Here is a 10,700-nt window from a genome sequence, read left to right as displayed (position 1 = left end):
CTCCATTCAAGGCTAAGTGTTGCATTCAAGACAAGGATTCAACCATTGAAGAGGAGATCACTTACTACATGCTACATACAACATACAACAAACAACAACATCTATACCTTCGCACATAAGGATACAAACATCCTTACAACAAGGTATTAGTACTTGTTTTACATTACAGACATTTACATTTACAGCAATTTCTCATTTCTTGGTTAATTCCAAAACCGGGGTTTGACCTAAAGGCAAACCCCTAATCCCTAACCCCCCAATCATCTTTGCTTTTCTGTGTGTAGGTTGCAGGTACGCAGCTGAAATTGAAGATCTGGAATACTTGTACAGAGACGAACAGATCCCCCTTTGTTTCGCGGATTTTTCGGAGGACCATGTGCACGCCGGGTGCCATCGTCCCGTCAACTTTTGCTCAAATTTGTAGGACAGCGCCGTATCAACATTTTACTACTAATTCCAGGTCCGCAGCTTCATCCTATATCCCTATCTCAGTTTATAAGCGAATCTTTCTCACTTTCTATGCATTCCTAGCTTAATCATTCTATCTACATTCTTTACAAAAGAGGGTAGCCTTGTTGTCACAACCCTTGAAACTCATTTAGAATCCAATCTTGCATTGTGTGGGATTGGATCTTGTGGGTTTCAACCCCTCTTTTGAATGTAAAGTCTCCCCTAAGTGAAAACCGTCAACCCTAGTGACCTCCTTTCTCTCTCCTTGGAGTTGGGGAGGGGGGAACACTTAGGGTTCGATCGCGATTTTTTTCTTTACAATAGCTAAGAATGCATCCTTGCGTGATTCAATGCCAGAATATGTGAATCTTGTTGATTTATGTCTTACCATGATATTGGGTTCGGTGGAAGATGAGAGAGTTTTTAGTGCTTTGGGGTTCCTAAAATCAAAGCTAAGAAACAAACTAGACAAAAGTTTGGAAAATTGCTTGAGGCTCTATACATCTAGGTATAATGTCCACACTTTTCCTTACTATAGGGCACTGCAAATCTGGAGGTCCAAATGTGAAAGAAGAGGTTTGGGCAACACTTCAAACCAAAGTGCCAGTGGGACTAGTGGACCTACTAGTAGCATTGAGATGCAGTTCGTCAAAGATATGCAGACTCGGACTCAGAGTAAAGAAACCACAAACAAGAATCAAGAAAGCACTAAATTTGATGAGGATGAATGGCAACTATAAGAGATTGGTATTTATTAATCTTATTACTGTATCTCATCATTCATATTACAAAAGCATATTACTTTTTGCAATTAGAATTTAATATTGATTTGTAATTTTATTTTTCAACTTTCTATTTCCAGATACCGGTGACTGTGCATAAGTCACTAAACTTGTCGATAAACATAATCAAATATCTCTAGAAAGATAAGTGCTAATAAGTGTTGACAAGTGTTGACATCAATGACAAAACCAATGCAACACATCCATAATACCAACATTTTAATCTTTTAATTTACTATTGTTTCTTTTATTCTAATTATTATGTTATTTATTACATTTATCATGTTAGATACAAGATGAATAATATTTATTATGTAGTTATTTTATTTTGAAATAGTAATAGAATATTTTTTTCTTTATTTTTTCACCATTCAATATTTTACCTTTTTATTTATTTATTATTACAATAATCATTAAATTAAACATTAACTCTTAATCTAATTAAATCCTAACACTAAACCTAATCTAATGTGAAATATTTTTCACTACATTTTTATATTACATTAATAAAGTTGATTGAGCAATGAATAATTTATGTCATCCATAGAATAATTAAAATTAAATTATTTTTTTAAATTATATAGTTTTTAATATATTTTTGAAAGAAAATAAAAATAGCAAATATATATGATTTAAAAGGAATCATGTAATCTAATAAAACTAGCAATCGCACTTTGGTGTGCAATGGGTAGGGTGAAGAGGTATGCAAGGAAAACAAAATCAAGAAGATAACTAGATTCTATTACCAACAATATCATGTTATGTTTGGAATAGGTGAAGAGGGAGATCGATTTATATATAAATAAGTAGGTAGAGAGGGGGGAGAGGAAACTAGACGAAAAGAGAGAGGAAAGAGAATTAGGAAGATATAAAAAAGCAATTGATAGTGAGAGAGAGAGGGAGGGATACATAGGGATAAAGAGGAGAGATAAGGATATACAGGTGAGTTAGAGAAATAAATATAAGTTGGAAAATATTGAGGGTGAGAGTGTGAGAGAGAGGGGAGAGATGGAGAGAGAGTGAGAGAGAGGGGGAAGATGTAGACATAAAAGATAAAGATACAAGAAGTGATACATAGAGATAGGGAGGGAGAAACAAGGAGCATGCTTGAAAGTGTGAGACATATTGAGATAGATATGGGTAGTGAGACATATTGAGATAGATATGGATAGTGAGACATATTGAGATAGATATGGGTAGTGAGACATATTGAGATAGATATGGATAGTGCGACATATTGAGATAGATATGAGAAGGAGTAACATGGAGTGTTTTGAGTAAAAAATATGGGTAGATGATCATGAACATGGGATAATGAAATAAAGAGATATAGAAAGAGGAAGTAACAGACATAGAAAGGGAGAGATAAAGAGAGAGATAAGGGTAAAAAGAGGGAGTGGGAGAGATAAAGAGAGAGGTAAGGATAAAAAGAGGGAGTTATAGAGAGGTATGACAAGTTAAATTAAATGTATTACATAAATTAAAAGAAAAATTTAAAAATATAATTGTTATACAATAAATTAAAGTTTTTAAAAAGATAAATAATTTTAAATTAAATTATTATAATAAATTTTAATTAGTATTTGTAATTTCACAAAAGACAAATAATTAAAAATAAATTTCAAGATTAAATATTAAGTAAAAATTAAAATAGAATTGAAATATTAATAAAATGTGTAGGATACAAACAACATTATCATTAGAATTATTTAAATTATATCTTAGATATTGTATTATATTATTAAATTAAGATTATTTTGGTATTCATAATACATACTTATAAAAAGGATAAGTATTTTGAAGTACAATTCAATTCTGTTGGATTAAGCAGTATTTGATTTAAAATTCTTAATCAAATCACAACAATTTTTTTAAAGTTTACAATTAATTTAAAATTATAATAAATTATAAATTTTTAAATTTATTAAATATTTATTATCTAATATAATTAAATTAAACGAAATTAAATTTTAAAATAAATCAAGAATGATTAATTTTAATTTTAGAATATGATAAAACAAAAATCTAGATTTAAAAGAAACTTTCTATTCTATTTTATTCATTTTTTGCAAGCATGCCATCAAATATGAAATATTAAATATCAAATAGAAATATATTAAATCACTTTTAACAAGTTTAACCCAAACATAGTAAGCCAAATTTTACTCCAATTGAACTATAACATTTATAAAATCCTAACATAAAGTGAATCCTAATTCTTATTCAACCCTAGCCCAAATTGAACCATAATCCTAAATATAATTAAACACTAAACTGGATTGAACTTACCAACTTATAAATTAGTGCACAACCTACCCTCTAGTTGGTAAGGGTACAAATGAAACTATAATCTTAACACTATATCAATTGAAACACCAACACTATCACTAGACCAAGTTAATCCCTAACCCCATCTCTAATTGAACACTAAACCAAATTGAATCCTAACCATTAACCATTATTAAAATAGGCCTATTGTTTTAATCTTAACCCTAACTATAATTCCTTTATGTAATCTTATTGAACCCTATGCCTAAACTAAATTTATCATAACCTCAAAAATAAAATAAAAATTAAACCAAATGAATTCTTAATGTTAAACAACAAAATTGAACAATAAACCAAACCAAGTTAAACCTTAACCCTATGAATAAATTAAATTAATCTATTACCATAATCAAAATTAAATAGTAAGTCAAATTAAACATAAAACTTAACCTCAACTGTAAACCATATTCATCCCTACACCTAAACCTAAATAAACGTTTAACAAAAATGCATCCTAACCATAAAGCTAAATTAAATTCAACCTTTACCCTAAAGTTAATTGATCATTATAATAAAAATAAACTCCAAGCTTAATTTTCTTTAATAAGAGTTAACTTAAATTTTCTTTATATATTAAAATAATTTTATCAAAGTTAAAATATATCAATTATAAAAATATTTATTATTAAATTTTTATTTTAACAATTATTTAAAAATAAATTATTGAACTTATAACTCCAACTAAATTAAACTCTAACTTTAATCATAACCTTAAATCAAATTGTACCATAACCCTAACTTTGAACAAATAAAACTATAAAATTAAAAAATATTAATCTTAAAATTAAAACTAAACGAAACTTAACCCTAATAATAAATCAAAACTAAATTAAACCATAATCTTAAACAAAAGTGAACCATAACACTAACCCTAAACCAAGTTGAACTTTGACCCAAAACCTAATTGAACATTAAACCAATTTAAAGACTCACCCTAAACCAAATCATATGCCAATCTAAACACTATACCTAATTGAACCCTAACCTTAACCCTAAACCAAATCAAATCCTAACTCTAACACTAAACAAAATCAAGTTGTACACCTTACACTAAATAAAAATGGAACCTTAACTATAACCAGATTGAACAAAAAAAAAAATTAAACCCTAACCTTTATTAAATTAGGGGTTAATATTTTAATCCCAACCCAGCCTATAATTATATATCTAATATTATTTCAACCATAATTAGACACTAATTGAATCCCAATTAAACTATCACAGCATTGACTTCTAGCAATGGCGAAAAGCTATGACGTTTGGAGTCTTAAAGAAGTTGGTTAATTCAAATAAGAGAGTGGATTACATTAATAATAAATGATTGAATTTTAGTTAATAAAATTTTATTATAATATATGTATAAATAAGAATGCATATACAATTGGTACATAAAATCTCTATAAAGTGGAGATACTTTAATAATGAGGTCTACAGATGTGGAAAAATGTACACAGTTTACAAACCACATTTTTACTAATTATTCTTATAAATTTAATTTTATTATTATTATTATTTAACTAGCAGTGGCATGATTTGCCATGCAACACATAGTCGATAGGGGATGGGTTTGATATACATGAATGTGGAGTGAAACCAGGGCAAAAGGCAAAATGGTAATTAGGAATTCTTATAACTTCATAGTATATTTATTTTTCTTTGGTAAAATTGATTTATAAAGATATTTTCATATAATATTATTTGATAACTAAATTTTGATTGTTTGAGTCAATAGCTGAAATTAAAAGATATACATAAAGATATTAACATGCATATATGCATATATATATATGTGTGTGTATATAAATTTTTGTATATATATATATACATACACGCTCTTTAAAATGTCAAATTTTCACATATATGTTTTGTTTTGTTTAATAGAATAGAAATTTAATGTTGTGTATATATAGAGAGAGACACATATATGTGAATATGTATTTATAACTAACATACAAATTAATATATTAATTAAATGGATGCAAAAACTATTAGATCTATAATATTTGCATATTTGTAAAGTGAAAATGTCAAGAATGGAGATGCATTGTGTCATAAAATATAAAAATTTGTTTTTAAAATTGACATGATTCCTTTGTTTTAAATATCATATTGAAAACAAAGTTTACACATATTTATTTTTTATTATAAAACATATACGGATTTACATATGTAATGTGTATACATATAATTGATATCTACATGCATATAGGTAAATGTATATATTAAATAGCTTAAAGATTAGTTGGTAGCATTATTTTGAGAGTATGGTGCAATCTAAAAACAGTAAGCATAGTAAGAAAATTACTTTATCTTTACAAATATTTGTGAGAAAAAGCTATTTAAATATACATAGCTATATGTATTTGTATATGCACAACCCTATTTTATTAGATATTCTATATTTTCCAACAATAATTGTATGAAATAAAATATAATCATATTCATAATACATAGATATGTGTACACAACACTATCTCAATCTACAATATTGTTTCCATTTTTGTGCCTACTTTAGATTTGAAATAGTAAATATAGATATAATTCATTATCATGATTATACAAAGTTGTATACAATTTTATTCATGTCATGATAGGGAAACTACCATACAAAGCCAATGCACCTTATGCATTGAAAAGTATATCATACTGAGTAAGCTATTAATATCACTAGAAAAAAAATAAGTTTGCATTAAGTGAGAGTAATTGATTCTTTGTGTTACTATTATTTAATTTGCACAATAAAAATCATTTTTCATGTATATTTAATTAAGTAATTAATTAGCTTGAAAGAATCATTTGCCTAGGTTTTATTTAGTTTGCAAATAGCATAAATTAAAGATTAATATATGCCTTGAAATCAAAGATGGAAAGGTGATTTAGTTTATATCAATAATAGTAAAAAGATCCTTGAAAGAATGTTAATGATTCAGGCCATCTTATAAAAGTAAACGAATATAATAATACGTATATTGCACATTCATAGAGAAAATCTTAAATAGCTTGTGAAAAGTAATCAATGTGTTATACAAATGTACACCTGAGAAAGTCTAACAATGCGAACATATAGTCCAAGGGTTATCCAATATAACCTTAAAAGAAACACCACACCCAATTCAAAATAAATATATATAGAAAAGCACAAACAATTTGAATTTAAAACCCTTATGAGTAAAAGTATTGTATTAACAAAAGTGAAGGAATTAATATTATCATTTATAAACAAAAATTACATGTATTTGTGCTCATTTTAGATTGTACAACATGTAAAGTAGGGGTAGAAGGTAAATTATATTGTATAATAGTAATCATCTCTTCATATCATTGTATAATAGTAACAAAGGCATTAGACACAAAAATACACACAAAAAAAGATAAGAGACAAAAACAAGACCTCAAGTCAACTATCTGAAGAGACCTTGATATCAAAATGTCTCAACAACTAATATCAATCTTGAAAAATGTCATCTCACAAACACTAGTGATTAGATAAAAGAGAAAAGCAAGCATAATCCATGAACTATCACTAGAAAAGCTATGAGTTCATGAGAAGGATAGAGAGAGAGCATGAATACACACTAGATGTGTTTTTCCAAGTGATCCATGAGAATAATGATGAGAGAGAACATAAATACCTCACCCCTGGATGTTTGCATCTAGGTGATCCATGTTGGGGAGAAGAGTAGGAATAGTCTAGCCCTATTTTGCTAGTTCCACTCATCCTCATGCATGTATGCAAGTTATGTCTAGTTTCAAGTGTATAGCACCCTGTGTAAGAGTTTGTATCCTTTGGTTTCGACCGTGCTTCAACCTGTTTAAGACATGTAATGTAAATGAAAATGCTAAGAGGCACTGTGTGTACAAATGTAAATGCAAAGAGGTTAATGTGTAAATTAAATGTCAAGAGGCAAATGGGTAAATGCAAATGCCAAGAGGCGAATGATAGATACATACCTAGTTTTGAGGACATCTCGTGTAAGAGTTTTACTTCGATTTCAGTGATGTGTAACGTAGTATAAGACATACATCAAATGTTTTGTCTAGTTTTGGTCATGAAGCATATCATGTAACAGTTTGTTTTCTCTCATTTCGATAATGAACACCTCATTTAAGACATGCAAAAATGATATGCCAAAAATATAGTACAATATGGTACAAAAGGAGCGATATGGGTGCCCCCTCTTAAGATGTCAACTTTTGTGTTGATGTCTTAAGGAAGCTATAAAGAAGGATGTGTAACCTTCAACACCAAGGAGATATCTTTTACGCAAAAATTTCATAAATACAAGCTAGAGAGGGAATACTCTTCAAGCAACGATAAGATAGTTGAAAAAGAGATATCTTGCAGCAAGTGTAAAGGAGATCCTTGCTCAAAATACATGTACCTGCAAGAAGAGTTTCTTGAACAAACAAAACATCTTCTACCAAATTAAAGGAAAGGGGACATGAATTCATACCGTTGCTAAGTGATAGAGATTCTCAGTCAAGGATGACATACTTTTGACCCAATGTGAGGGGGTAAGTTTATGATAGGTATACATTACCAAGTGAAAAAGACATTGTAGCCAAGGACATACACCTCCTGCATAAGAGAGAATCCTTGAGCAAACAAAAATTTCACACAAGGAGTGACATAAAATCATAAGTAAACACCACCCAACAAAGGAAAAGTAGTTCCTTACAAAGGGTAAGAGAGATAGAGAGGGAAATCATTGCCCACCAAGTGTAAGGACAATGAGAAGAATTACGCAAATTCCAAAGAGATATTTTTCATAAATACGTACCATTTCAAACAAAGAATAGGTCCTAACAAGGGACACAAATGTATGTGCATGAAGGATAATTTTATTTAAGAAAGGACATCAAGTTATGAAAAAAGAAACACAAAAGAAGATGTAATCTTCAAAGAAAAAGAGGAAGAAGAAGAATTACAAACTCTTCTAAGGAGAGATTAGACATAAGCATATGCATGTATATGCTCACATGAATAAATATCAATGCAAGAAATGACATTAGTATATGTAAAATGTAGGTCTAAAGAAGAGGTCATCTTCAAAGAGAGAGAGAGAGAGAGAGAGAAAGAAAGATCACAAATTCCCCTAAGGATGGATTAGTCATAAAAGACATGTCATTCTATGCAAGAAAGGATATCAACATATGAAAAATACAAGTCGCCAAAGGGAATTGTGATATTTTAGAGAGGAAGAGAGAAAGGGAAAATTCCATCCTTTCCCCCCAAGCAAGAAGACAAGGATAGATTAGGGGCAAGAATCACACATTTTCTTACGAGAGATTATTCATAAGAGATGTGCCATTTAAAACAAGAATAGGTCCTATCAAGGGACACAAATATACTCAAATAAAGGATAATTATATGCAAGAAAGGACGTCAGGTTATGAAAAATGCACTACATAAAGGAAATGGTAAAATGTTAAAGATAAGAGATAGGATAGAGGTAAAAGAGAATCATTTTGCACCCCAAGATGTTTGAAATTAAAAAAGCACAACCTCTAATAAAAAAGAACCCCCAATTAAGTTAACTACTTGTGTCATAGGGTGAGGAGAAACATAAGGATGAGAGGAGTAATAGGGAACTACTTTTCACCTTGAAAAAGAGCAAGATCTATTGAAAGACATATATGAGCACGATCATATTGTTCTTGAACAAATTCCTTAAATGATTTACAATTTCCAAGAGAATGAGAACCACCATGATGAAAAAGACAATATTAACTTCCTTATTTATGATTTGTGCTAAAATTCACAAAAGTAAAAACAACACTCTTGTCATACTTCAATTTCCAAAGGATTCTAGTTGCTAATCTTTCCTTATCATCTGCAGGTGTAGGCGTATTCTTTTGAGATTGAGGAAAAGAGTTATTATTAGAAGAAGATGGATTGTAATGAATGATTTTAACTTTGCCACAATCAGTAAGTCCTCTCATTGCATTTTAAAAATCAGGACAATCATTAGCAAGATGATCATAAGTTTGATGAAATGAACAAAAAGAATTTTTTGAAGAAGCAATTTTAGATTCTCTATGAATTATTTGTCTTACAAGATGATCTTTGAAGTCTTGAATCCTAAGGAGGTCATTCATAAGATATCTATGATCATGTCCTAGGCCTTCTATACTAATTTGTGTAGGAGGTTTTATAGGGACTCTAATTCCTTGTTCAAATTTCCCAAATCCTTGTCCTCTAACACCTTGTTTGATATTATGTTAAAGCCATTCCTATAAGAATTGGTTAATTGAGAAGGCAAGGGAACATTGTAATAAATTTATTTGAATTTTGAAGTGTAAAGATGCTTAGAAGGGATGAAAGGATTAGTAGATGAAGAATAAATATTTTGTGGTGGATATTTTCTTTCTTTCATCATGCATATCCTCTTTGGTTGATTGAGAGGGCATATCCTTATCATCTAAGGCCTCATCTTTACTTAATGTTATGTGGAGAGAGAGATCATGAATGAAATGCATAACATCATCCTCTCTAAAAATGTTTTGATGATTAAGATAGGCTCTACAGTGTCCTTCCTAGACTCACATTTTAATTTATGCTTTGATATACTTATGTAGACTTATGATTGATGTTTTGATGATATTCGATTGACACTTATGATCATCTTTAGACTTGAGATGCTTATCGATGGTGATGGATATTTGATATGACTCATGATGTTGAATGATTTATATGATCGATGGTACATTTTGGATTATTTGATGGATGGATTTACATTGGATGAATTATATGCACTTGATGTTACTATGTGGACTATATGATTCATGATGTTATAATAGTTCTAACCCCTATTTCATGATTAGGGTTTCATGTGATGCATTGATATCGTTATTGTGTGGCTGTCTTCGTGAAAGGGACAATGCCTTATCACTCATTGCGAGCATGATACACTATTGTGATTCTCTTTTTGCTTGCATGTTTATCATGATGTACATGTTGTATCGTGTTTAGTGGTGGATGCAGGATTGCAGGTACCGAACATCAACTCCACTTGGTCTCATAGTTTTGAGTATGTCCTATCCCAATGGCAAGTTGTCAGAGATGACACATATTTCCCTCTCATACTCTAGGCTTTAGGGTAAAAGTACAAACCTTTGTCACACTTTTACAAAGGAAAA

The sequence above is a fragment of the Cryptomeria japonica genome, chromosome 5 (genome assembly GCF_030272615.1).
Source record: "Cryptomeria japonica chromosome 5, Sugi_1.0, whole genome shotgun sequence".
Lineage (NCBI taxonomy): Eukaryota > Viridiplantae > Streptophyta > Pinopsida > Cupressales > Cupressaceae > Cryptomeria > Cryptomeria japonica.
The sequence above is the reverse complement of the archived record's forward strand: the minus strand, read 5'-3'. Positions refer to the sequence as shown.